Source organism: Micromys minutus, assembly GCF_963924665.1.
Source record: "Micromys minutus genome assembly, chromosome: 9".
Classification (NCBI taxonomy): domain Eukaryota; kingdom Metazoa; phylum Chordata; class Mammalia; order Rodentia; family Muridae; genus Micromys; species Micromys minutus.
Genome location: NC_137978.1, coordinates 45,711,544 through 45,724,286, shown reverse-complemented (window position 1 = coordinate 45,724,286; position 12,743 = coordinate 45,711,544).

Sequence of the window (12,743 nt, the reverse complement as noted above, 5' to 3'; positions counted from 1 at the left end):
GAAAATAAAGTAGGGGCTGAGCCAATTCAGATGGGAAGGACTGTGTGACCCACTGAGCACAGGGGTAAACGAGACCTCCCGAAGAGGACCATGGATATCCATGCTGGAGTCACCATGATCCAGTAGAGAAGGGAGAACTCCATTTCAGTGACAGGCTGTCCATATGGAAAAATAAAATAAAAACCTAATCCAAACCCCACGAAAATCAATTCCAGATGAATAGGAATTTAAACACAAAATGTAAAACTTTAAATATTTTAGAGGAGAATGTGGGCTATTTTTATGACCTCTAGTAGCGAAATATTTTTCTCCTAAAGTACTGAAAGGACACACCGTGGAAGGAAGAGATCGAAAAATCTGACTGAATCACAACAAAGATGATCTTAAGTGTCTACGAGCTACGAGAAAATAAACAGGCAGCCTCAAATTCGGAAAGATATCAGGCTGAGATCAATAAATAGTTATTATCCTAAATAGACAAGGGATTCAGAAAAATCAGGAGGATGGCAACAAAGAGGGGGGAATTAGACACCAATGGGCATTTCACAGGTGAAACACAAAGACTTGTAATGGGCTGAAATTAGGGTTAGTTTCCCTCATGGTCAGGGAAGCTGATCTCATGAACAATACAGGTTGGCATCTCAGGGATGGAGAGATGGCTCAGTTGGTAAACACTCAGTACTCAAGCATGAAGACCTGGGTTGAGTCCAATGGCTCAGGTGTGTGTGGCGTGAGTTTTTAAATGTCAGTAGTGGAAAGGCAGACACAGGTAAGCCATAGGGCGTGCTCAGCAGCTCACCCAACCTGGGGAGCTCCAAATTCAACAGGAGACCTTGTCTCAAATAAACAGGGTAGGGTGGTTTTTTGACGTGGAAAATCGACTTCTGGCCTCTACATGCAGGACACATGTAAATGCACGTGCTCGCGCATGAGCACGCTCGAGCACACACACACACACACACACACACACACACACACACACACACAGGAATAAACTGGTATTTGTGCTTACTCACATGGCAACAGTTCTGATACATCGCAGACTCCAATCTGGGTTCAAAGCTATAAACCTTACACAGGTCTCTGCTGGGAGGGGAAGCAGGTGCAGCCACAGAGCAGAACAATTTGTAACCAACCTGTGAAGTTGAACAAACACGGCCACCACATGCCAGCAATTCCCCTTCTAGAACATTCCCCCAGAGAATCTGCGATGCAGGTGCACCAGGAATTTGTGCAGGAATGTTGAGAGCTGCCTGGTCTGAACAGATAAACAAACATGAGTTGCCCAAAGAGCAACAGTTGGGTACATTCCCTTGTGCCCAGCTCCAGCAAGGAGAGTGAGCCACGGTTGCTTGGCCATTTCCACACAGCACATCGCAAAGGGCTCCGTGTGAAAAGGAGAAACAGGACACAAGGGATCCCATGCATGGTGGGGACACTTACACAAAAGTTATGCCAGCAAAGGAAATGGCATCTGCCTTGACATAGAGAAACGCAGGTAAGTGTTTCTCCTGGGAGGATGTTCTGGGGACTGTCCCTCCACACTCTGGAAACAGCCTCAGTCCACAGCATGGATTGACTCATCAGATCTTCACAAAAAGCCAAAGTAAGACACAATTTAAAGTGATAGACGAAAGGTCCCACGCACACAACTGAGGTTGGCAGAGACAACCTGCGATTGATCTCTCTGGAGTCCCTGTCCCAGTCACTGGCCCACTTTCCCCAGCTAGCCCTCTGCAGCTGGATGCATCCATTTTGAAGCTGATGAAACCGACTTCCCGGAAAGGTTAAGCACATTCCCTCAGGTTACTCAGGAGGAATGCCGGAGGCCAGCTCAGGTGTCAGTAGCTGGTGGACCCCCTCGGCTACCAGATCCCTGCTTTACACATTGTGTGACACCCTTGTTTTTTCTGTGGTAGCCAGTTCCTCTCAAGCTCTCCCAAGCACAGTTGCAAACATTCCTGTTGCCTTGTAGGTGGGGGGCAGCCTGAGGGAAGGAGACTGGAGCTAAAGGAGGGGAGGGGCCTGAGGCTGAAATGAAGGGGAGAAAGGGGATCTGCGGATGGGGTCCAGGAACTAACCTAGGACTGGAGTAAGAGGTGGAGCCTAGGATTTGGAAAGAGGAGGTGCCTGAGGCTGGAGAAGGGAGCCTGGGGCTGGGATAAGGGGAGGGTCCCAAGCCTCAGGTGAGGAGCCTAGAGTTGGAAGCTAGAGCTGGCCAGTAGCAGTGTGAACTGAAGACCATGGGGAACAAATCAGAGTCCATCTCTAGGGTTCCTGGAGCCACCTGGGCTTATCCTACTGCAAAGGGAATCAGCAGATTGGGAATGTTCTGGAAGGCCTGCAGTGTAAGAGAAGACAAATTAGAACAGCCTTGGAAGGCCAAGCAGTCAAACAGGCTAGGACACTTCCTGTGACCTCGCTTCCCTGAGGTGGATCCTTCCTGTGACTTTGCTTCCCTGAGGTGGGTCCTTCCTGTGACCTGACTTCCCTGTGTGGGCACTTCCTGTGACCTCGCTTCCCTGAGGTGGATCCTTCCTGTGACTTTGCTTCCCTGAGGTGGGTCCTTCCTGTGACCTGACTTCCCTGTGTGGGCACTTCCTGTGACCTCGCTTCCCTGAGGTGGGTCCTTCCTGTGACTTTGCTTCCCTGAGGTGGGTCCTTCCTGTGACCTGATTTCCCTGTGTGGGTCCTTTCTGTGACTTGACTTCCCTAAGGTGGGTTCTTCCTGTGACCTGACTTCTCTGAGGTGGGTCCTTCCTGTGACCTGACTTCCCTGTGTGGGCACTTCCTGTGACCTGACTTCCCTGAGGTGGGTTCTTCCTGTGACATGACTTCCCTGAGGTGGGTCCTTCCTGTGACCTGACTTCCCTGTGTGGGCACTTCCTGTGACCTGACTTCCCTGAGGTGGGTCCTTCCTGTGACCTGACTTCCCTGTGTGGGCACTTCCTGTGACCTGACTTCCCTGTGTGGGTCCTTCCTGTGACCTGACTTCCCTGTGCGGGTCCTTCCTGTGACCTGACTTCCCTGTGAGGGTCCTTCCTGTGACCTGACTTCCCTGTGTGGGCACTTCCTGTGCCCTGACTCCCCTGTGTGGGTTCTTCCTGTGACCTGACTTCCCTGTGTGGGCACTTCCTGTGACCTGACTCCCCTGTGTGGGTTCTTCCTGTGCCCTGACTTCCCTGTGTGGGCACTTCCTGTGCCCTGACTCCCCTGTGTGGGTTCTTCCTGTGACCTGACTTCCCTGTGAGGGTCCTTCCTGTGACCTTGCTTCCCTGTGTGGGCACTTCCTGTGCCCTGACTTCCCTGTGTGGGCACTTCCTGTGCCCTGACTCCCCTGTGTGGGTTCTTCCTGTGCCCTGACTCCCCTGTGTGGGTTCTTCCTGTGCCCTGACTCCCCTGTGTGGGTTCTTCCTGTGACCTTGCTTCCCTGAGGTGGGCACTTCCTTCCCTGCAGCAGGTTCTTCACCACTCTGAGCCTTTGTTCCATCTGCAAAACAGGGGGTGTGAGAGCTCTGCATTCTCAGGTCACCTTGAGGTTGTTGAAGGAAGGATTGAGTCCGGGCTGCTGGCCCTGCTAGGCTGGTCCCTCCCTGTGTGACTCCTTCACTATCCTATCTTCTGGGGGTATATTCCTAAGTTATTTTGATACCACCAAATAAGTACTATAGCACCTCCAAATCCAACTCCTCTCCTACACCCCTCTTTACCCCAACTCTACTTTGAGTCCCATCTCAGGGCCTTGGCTGAGGACAAGGACAAGGACTCATCACTTGGAGACATGCAATGTGTACTTTATTGTGTTTCATTAAAAAAAAGAAAGAAAGAAAGAAAGAAAAAAGAAAGAAAAAAGAAAGAAAGAAAGAAAGAAAAAAGGAAGAAAGAAAGAAAGAAAGAAAAAAGAAAGAAAGAAAGAAAAAAAGAAAGAAAGAAAGAAAGAAAGAAAGAAAGAAAGAAAGAAAGAAAGAAAGAAAGAAAAGAAAGAAAGAACCAGGATATGTTTGGTAGAAGCATGGTATGGTGGGGTGGAAGGGAATGCCTCTGCAGACAACAGATAAAATATGGAGCAGAGTTTATTTAGGGCATGGGGAGGGGGGTTGAGAAGAGAGTTGAGATAAAGTCAGAGTGTGGGGGAGAGAGGGAAGGGAGAGAGACAGAGACAGAGACAGAGAGAGATGAGTCGAGGAGATGCTGGCGAGGAACACGTGGGGAGGGGAATGAGGAGAGAAGGGACAGGGAGGAAAAGGGGGGGAAACAGCCCCTTTGGTTGTGAGTCAGGTACACCTGGCTGTTGCCAGGTAACTGTGGGTGGACCCTAGAGGAAATGCTAACACACATGACATGGAGAAGCTTCTTCACGTCTGCTACCAGACATGAGGGCAAGTTAGGCCACTTGCCACTTTCGAGGTCAGGCTGATCATGACAGTCTCTTCCTCCCTGAAGTGGGGACAAGGTCAGGCCTGCTTCTAAGTCCAAGAACAAATGGCCTCTGAGATATCCCGAGGGCCAGCGTGTTCCTGGGCCACTGCAGGCAATGGGCGGGTAGTGGTTGCTGTTTGTGAAACCTGTGTACAATGGCACTCTCTGAGTCCTGTGAAAAGTTGTGTCGAGCCTGGGGTAGGAAAGAGATGGGGCCTCCTCTACTTCCCCTGCCCAGGGCCTCTCCTGATTAGGCCCAGACCACAAGGTCCTTCTTGCAACCTGCTTTTATCTGCTCCCAGCAGCCCTAGGACCCAGCACCAGCTGCTCACATGCCCAGCTGGCAGTCTCTGTGCAGACAAAGAGTGGGTGGGAGATGGGCTAGGGGAGAGGTGCTGGATCTGCCCTGGGTGACCTTGCAGGGCACATCTGTAACCCTTTACTAAAAAGCTTAGAGCACGGTGTTCCTAGATGGCTTGATTGGAACAAGGTGGGCCCACGCCATATTCTGGGCTCCTAGGGAAAGGCTCATAGCCTTTTGTGTTCATTTCTTTTCCTGCGTTTGGGAGGCTTCTGTTCCAGCCAGGTGCAGTTAGCCAGTGGATGGCTGTTTGGCCACTCCGGCTTGCGCAATCATCTCAGGTTTACAAAACCTAAACGTTTCTGCCTGAGTTCTGGAGTCTAGCCCTTCCCAGATTTCTGCCAGCCTCTGAGGACAACATCAGAGAATGCAGCTCTTGCAAGTGCCAGCCAGGGCCTTTCAGGAGGATCCGTCCTGTTGCTCAGGGTTACTCCTGAGTCCCTATGGTCATGGTCTGTCCTTGCAGCCTCTCAGTAGGGGCAGCCCTGAGCTGAACACCCAAGAACCTACACCTGGAAGAGACCAGCATCCTAACCCTAGCCTTCAGCCCAGAGATTCACTGCAGAGACTCCGGCTCCATTGCAGCCTGACCAGGACTTCTCACTGTCCTTCTCTATGGTGTCTCTACATCCAGTCCCAACATGTCACAGGCCTTTCCATATGCAGTACACTTCCTACTGTCCCCTCTGCCCTTATGTTTCTTCACTGTGCTACGAAACGTCACTCACTCTGTCTTCCCCGTGGGTCTTGCTCTTCACTTCGGTCAGTGCTAGTACAAGGCTGTGCAGTGCCTCAGGCAGCAGGAAGTCAGCTCTGAGAGCCAGCACCCTGCCAAATCCTTACCAGCAAGTCAGCCAGCCAGGATGTCCTACGAGTCCTGGAGACAGGATGGAGTTGGCAGCACAGTTGGGCTGAGTGCACAGACTTGAGATTCAGGTTCTGCTTGTACAGGCCAGTGATCCTTACCGAGTAGTACAATCTTTGTATGCCTCAGTTTCCTCGTGGGAGATGGAACGGATACCAGCGGCACCTAGCTCTGCAGGCTGCCCGAAATGAATATGTGTACATTTGCATATGAACACACACTTTGTGGAGCAGGATACAAGACCTGAATACACATCAGGCAGATGCTTTACCACCGTGCTGCTGCCCCAGACTTACACAGGCACACGATAAATCCAGGGCCCTGAAGTCTGCTGATTGCTGCAGTGCAGCTGCCTGCCCCTCACCAGCTTGTGGCTGAAGATAGCTTCTCCCTCTTTCTCTCTTTCTTCAGCCTTTCTAGCTCCTGCACCATCAAACTCATCTAGACCCCAGACACTTATTCTACAGTGTTCATTTATGGCTGAGAGTGCTCAGGCTCGCCTTCTATAGGCACACTGTGATGAAAACCTGAGATTCAGGTGGAGATTCAACCCCTCTACTGTGCAGTACAAGGTCTCCCTGTGAAAAGTGCAATAAGGTCTACCAGATGGCCCGGAGAGTAAAGGTGCTTGACATACAGTCCTAACAATCTATTCTTAAAGGTTGCCCTTTGATTTTGGTGATAAATTTTCTTACCCCAGGGAAGAGGGAAACAAGTTCCTGACCTCTTCCTAGGGTCCTAATAACAAATCAGAACAGGATTCCACTACAGTCTATCCTGGGGAACCTGTGAGTTTATTGAGTGTCAGGAGTGTAGGTAGCTGCTGAACTCAAGAAGATGGCTGTTTTGTTTGGAGAATGGTGATTTAAGAACTCCATCCCCCTCCAGCTCCCATATTCTTTCTGTCCCCCTCTTCTACAACTATCCCTGAGTCTTGGAAGGGGAGACGTGGATGTCTGACTTTGGTTTTAAAGAGGTACCAAACCCTCATACCCTCTCCTTCATCCCCGTCTCCAGAACATGACTACTGATGGATACCAGTGTTATTCCTTCTGCTACAAAACACAAATGAGAAAAAGGCAGAAAGTGGAAAGATATCCAAACAGATACCGACAGCAATCAAACCTGTGGTTATAAATGCAAACACCGAGAAGCACCTTCGCAGGCACATCATGTTCATTTATCCAGGCAACAGCTGTTACCTTCTACTCTGCCTTCCTGGACCATAGATTTTTTTTTTCAAGTTCCCAGTACTGGATGCTGCGTGGCTAGCCTCAAGTCAAATCAGGAAGCGAATCACTAGCCAGGACTTCCACTGTGAAGCATGCAGGATCCAAAGCTCTGGTGGACTCTGGGCTATAATTCTCCCCAGCAACTCTAATAGCACCTTCTGGTTCTCTCAGGGAGGGGACATTTCTAACCCAGTGTTACACTCGTTTCTTCATTCAACCAATGCATAAGATATCTTCAACAATGACGTCTTACCTTTGAGTCCTGGAATGCAGCCAAACACAGTGGCAATGGTGTTTATTGTCTAGGGGTTTCTAGAGCCCACACAAGCAACAACTCCTAGGGAGGTGACCCATCCCTAACATTAAGATTCTCGATCAACAATAACCATATGGCTTCTGGGAGAATCTGGTTTTATCCTTTGATTACTCTGTAGCATTTGCAGGCCCAGGATATTTCAGACCACCCCCTCATCACCTCAGTGGGTAGCATTCATTACCTGCCCAAACACTAATGATTCCAAGAATGCTTTGGGCCTCTGTGAATTCAGTTTCCCATCCTTGCTCCCTCAAGCACACTCTGTGTCTAGTGTCTTTCAAATGGGTCTCCAAATCTGCAAAGCACTTGGAGGGTTAGCATTATATCATCTATATGCCAAAACATTTTTTTTTTTTTTTAAAAAAAAAACAGAGGATAGGCAGGAGGAAGACACAAAGCCATTGTCTACAGCAAGAACCATGCCAGAAGCCCCTGAAGATTTATCCCTCATCTTGTCATGCCCTTCTGACTACCTCACATCTGGCTAAAAGTCCTTCCCTGGGGAGATGAGAATAATGTCACTAGGGTATCAGGCCACCCCTCCTAAGCCACTTAAATGTGATTCTGGCCTGATGCCATGTGGTTTTGAGGTCTCAGAGAACAGAAGAGGATACAGTCTGGGGACGAATAGGGAAAAGAAGCTTCATCTTTGTATTGATTGGAAACCTTCTGCGTGCTTTGGGGTCACTCTGTAAGCAACGCCTAATAAGCTCATGGAGTCCCCAGGAGTAAACTGTGGTGACGTCATGCTTTGGTTTGTGGTTAGGACCTTGAGAGGATGGAGAATGTTGTTCCATTTTTCCCCAAAAGGCTATTTTAATAACAGGTCTCCATATGTAGCATGGCAAGTGTGTGCCTGCACACACACACACACACACACACACACACACACACACACACACAAAATAAGTACTTTAAACATAATTTTAAAAAATGACCAAAACAAACCAAGGATACTTGTCAGTACATTTATGAAGCTAATAAGTATGTCACAAGATGGCCCTCCCAAGTTAGGAGGGATACATGGCCTAGAGCCTCTCTTCTTGGAAAAATGGCGGGGCTGGATCAGACCAAGCAGGCACAGTCTGGGTAGAGCCCGCCCAGGTGCCCTGCATTGCTAGGGGCATAGGTAAGTCAGTCACCTCAAAAACAGCTTGGTGGCCTTCTCTAGACATGCAAGTGAGCTGAGTTCCCAGAGAACGGAAAGGCACATCTGTAAACAGCAGTTTCATTTGTAATAGCCCCAGAGGGAAGCCACTCAGAATGCCTGGTTTTGTTTGTTTGTTCGGTTGGTTGGGTTTTGAGTCCTCTCTTGAACATTATTAGCAAATACCTGCACATCCGTACATTTGCATCAACACCAACTGCCACCCCATCTCTGGCCCCACCCATCCCTGGACTAGTCACTGTTTTCTAAGGATGTTTAGTACTCTGACCAGGTCTGAGGCTACACCCACTGAGAAACCCAGGATACTCTCTTCTCTCAAGAGCAATGAGAAGACAAAGGTCTGAGTGGAGGGCCCAAGGGGGTGGTGCTGGGTGGGTGGGGCTGTGGTCAGTTAGTGATGGATGGGGTCAGAGCGAGGAGTTGAGGTACATCCTGCTGGGACCTGCCAGCATCCGATAGACACCCATCCTCCAGCAGCTAATGATGGGTTCACTGCTAGATGTCCTCAGGGATTCTTGTCTCCATCACGCCCAATAATCTGGAGATGCCTGTGGTGACTATCCTCCTTGGACCACCTAGTTGACACCAGGCTTCAGAGCAGCTGACTCACTGCCCATGTAGAGCAGCTACAGAGTACCACACACACTCCCCACAGGTCTCACACCCTTTCTGTCTTTCTCCTGACTAACTCATCCTATATCTTCCCGTGAACCCCCTCCTTCTAGGGAGCCTGGCCTATGGCGCTCAAGGATCTGGCTTGTCCCTTTGTGGGTCAGGACTCTTCAACAACCGGCTTTGAGGAGGGTAGCCTGGACCTCTGAGGACCAATTCAGACCCAGGCTCCTACCACAAACCTCAGCCTCCCTTCCACTGACTCCTTTAAGACTTCCTCATCCAGACCTCCTTCTGTTCCAGATTTGATTGACAGATGGGAAAACCAGGGTCCCCCAGGGCAGCCAGTGTCTGGTAGAAAATGCCATATCACTAGGCAACCAATAGATATTTCTTGAATTTGTGCAGATAGACAGAGCTAAGCTGATTAATATATTTTTCTTTCCCACGTGAGGCCTAGGTCTACAATGCCAGTGTTCACACCCCCCTCCTGGTGAACCGGTTTTCAGGTCAGGACAGGGCTTTATCTCATGACGACAGTTCATTAATAGATTTACGAGGGGGCGAAGACGGCTTGGTCTGTCTAAAAGGCTTGTTTTGCATTTCTCTTCTTTTAATTACACAGTTATCTCCCAGACCAAAGCTCTTTGAAAAACCGAGAGAAATAGACCCCCTCCCTCCATCTGCTCCAGTTCCGAGAATGCAATTAGTGAGGACCGGCGATGTGCTGGGGCTTCCTGCTCTGCTAGACCAAGATCCTCTTCTTCTGGGCTGCTGGTGGCTGGGAAGCTCGGTCACTGGTCACCATGGGTGGTCAGCATGGGAGGGGCTGCTCTGATCATAGGACTCAGTAGCTGGGGACAGCACTGTACCTGCAGAGCTACCATCTCTTGAGCATCTTCCATGTGCTAGCAGGTATGTCCTACCTGTGTCCCGAGGGCCTCCTCCCCACCCCCATCCCCAGATGCCTATGAATGTGACCCCAAACATTTGTAGCCAACACTATCATGTTATAACCTTCCTTGTTATCTGGTTTTAGACCCATTTTACAGACTGAGGAGCTGAGGCAGACAGGTGTGTGCAGGGCACTGGGCTAGAGATAGAGAATGGGTACAGCTGTGGAAAGTGGAGGTTCACCTAAGGCACCTGGGCTAGAATGTGATGTCAGATCTCCGAAGCTTCCACCATTTCCACTCTCTCTCTCGACCTAATGGCTTTTCTGGGCCTCAACTGTCTTGACTGTGAAATGGGCCCAGCCCCCACACAGGATGGGTGTGTCTTAGGCTGGGATGTGTGTTGAAGGGGACGCCCATGGAAGGGAGAGTGAAGGGCTGTGTGAAGATGGACAATACTCTGCCTCTGAGTTTCAGAACCAGGAATGGCTCAGATCCAGCCAGAGGAGGATATACACGCAGATGGAGATGTCATAACTTCAGATGACCTCACCCAGCACCTTTCCAGAGACCTTGCCAGGGAACTAAGAGTAGAGTCCCTGCCTCATATGTGAAGTCACAGTGAAATGGTAGTGCTGGAGGCAGTGGCAGCTGGACCAGTGTTGACTGAGGAAGCTGAGCCCCCAGTGACTTAGAGCAGGGCCTATGCTCTCTGTGGGGACTAGATACTAAATATATTAGGGCTGATTTGGGGGTTGGTGGACCCACAGCAAACTCCAGAAAGTGATGCAGGTGTGGTCAGAGAGAAAAAAAAAAGTACATCTTTGCCTTTTAAAAAATTGACATAGTCTAAAACATCGTCATAGAGAAAGGAAGCCTGAAGTTCATACAGTATTGGAGTATCATGGGAGACTTGTCTCGAATGTCTTTCAGTCATGAAGAGAAAGGGAAACAGTTTCTAGCTCACCACCTATTCAAAACCAGACACAGGCTACAGGTGAACAACTAGACATTGTTGCTTGGTGGCTCCCAGTCCCACCCCAGCCTTCCCTCTGTGAGCCACGAAGCAATGCCCAACGCTGTCAGTAGAGGGCGCTGAAGGGACACTGCGAAAGAAGCAGTTTTACATTTCTTACTACTGTCTCTTTCTCAATTAAGGGATCTGACCACAGTGGTGGGCAGAGACTGCACAGCTCTTGGTGACCTCGAAGTCCCTTCAGGGACAGGTGACCATGTCCCTGCACCGTGATGAGTTGGATACTTCCAGCTGCAGTAGTGGTAACAAACCTCCCTCTTGCCTGCATCTTCTACATGGGGCACCTGCAGACCAGTTCCATCAGGACCAGCCAGCCTCTGTGCCATGGTAGGCTGAGCCCAGCTTTGGAGCAGGCCACTGTCAAGTTGTCTTTCTCGTTGACATGTCATATCCTCTATCCACATCACCACGTGGGGTGTCTCCTCACCAAATTCTGACTCATATATTCTAAAAACAAACAAACAAACAAACAAACAAACAAACAGCCAGGCACTCTGGGAGCAACAGGGTCTTCAAACAAGGATCAGGGTGGGCTCTGTCTGCCACGTGGCCATGGCCATATGACTGTACCTCCCAAGAGCTCAGTGTGTTTGGTTGTGGAATAAGGCGTACCTGAGACCCTGAAGTGAGTTGGGGCTAGTGCAGTACAGCGTACGGGCTGAGGAGCTGGGGCTTGCTTTTGGTGTCCGGGACAGTCAATTGCATTGTCTTGTGTCCAAAGGGTTACACATATCCTTATGTAAATGTCCACCAAGTTGTAGAACCCGGGAGGGATGTGGTTCAAACCGCTACCCTGCCCCCTACTTACTTCTTCCCCTGGGAGGTCTCAACCTCAGGCCTTCCAGGATCTAGTTTTTCTCTTCAAATCTATTGGGACCCCACAGGCTCTGGGAGCTGAGATGTTCTCTTGGCTGTGTCCAGGAACTTACTAGGTCACCTCATCTGTGTGGTTACTATAGCAGCCGTCACAACTTGGGCAGGGCTGAAGAACATAGGCAGGGACATAATGAGGCCACATAGTCTGATCTGTCTCCTGTTGTCACAGGTTCTGTCCCCACGTAAAGGCTTCATGCAGGTCGTGAGCTCAGATCTCTGGCATAGGAATTTCAGCTTCCACAAGGCTGCCTGAAATCCAGGTCTGGGACCATTGGGAGTTGCTTTCAAATAATATCACAGGAGATCCTCAGCTAACTAGGGATGTTCAGTGCTCCACGCAACTGGAGTTCCAGAGACTTAACCCCGCAGGGCAGAGGTGGAGAGAGAACCACTGTCCTTTGGGTCCGACAAGTGGGGCTGGCACACTGCTGCTGGACCCTGAGTCCCAGACTTTCACGGACCTGTCTGTGAAGCCTGGGAGTGTCTGCTCCCCTCCTGTGAGATAAGAGAGCCCCCTGCAGCTTTCAGGACCCCAGCCTGGGCCCAAATGAGCCCAGGCCAGACAAGGTATTCCCAAAAGGCTGCTGAGATGGACAAAAGAGATGGCTTATCCTATCTCCACGGCCAGGTCTATAAGCTCTGGACTCTGGCTTTTTCCACAGCAGTAATTGAATCCAAGACCCCAGCTCAGGAGCTGCAGAGGCAAAGCTGTGGTTTGAGGGTCACAACAATGTCCCAGAGGATCCCATGAGGGACTCGTTTTTAACATCCCAGCCACCTTCCCTGCCTGCCCCCCTGGGAAATTAACTTCCTTTACACAGAGCAAAACCCCGACCTGCAGACCAGCCCTCCTCTGAGCCCTGGAGATGCAGAGGATCAGACTGTGGGTACAGGAAGCCCCATGGAGAAGCAGGCTCATTCTCGGGAAGAACAGACAGACAAGGAAGGAGGGGGGTTTGCTGCTC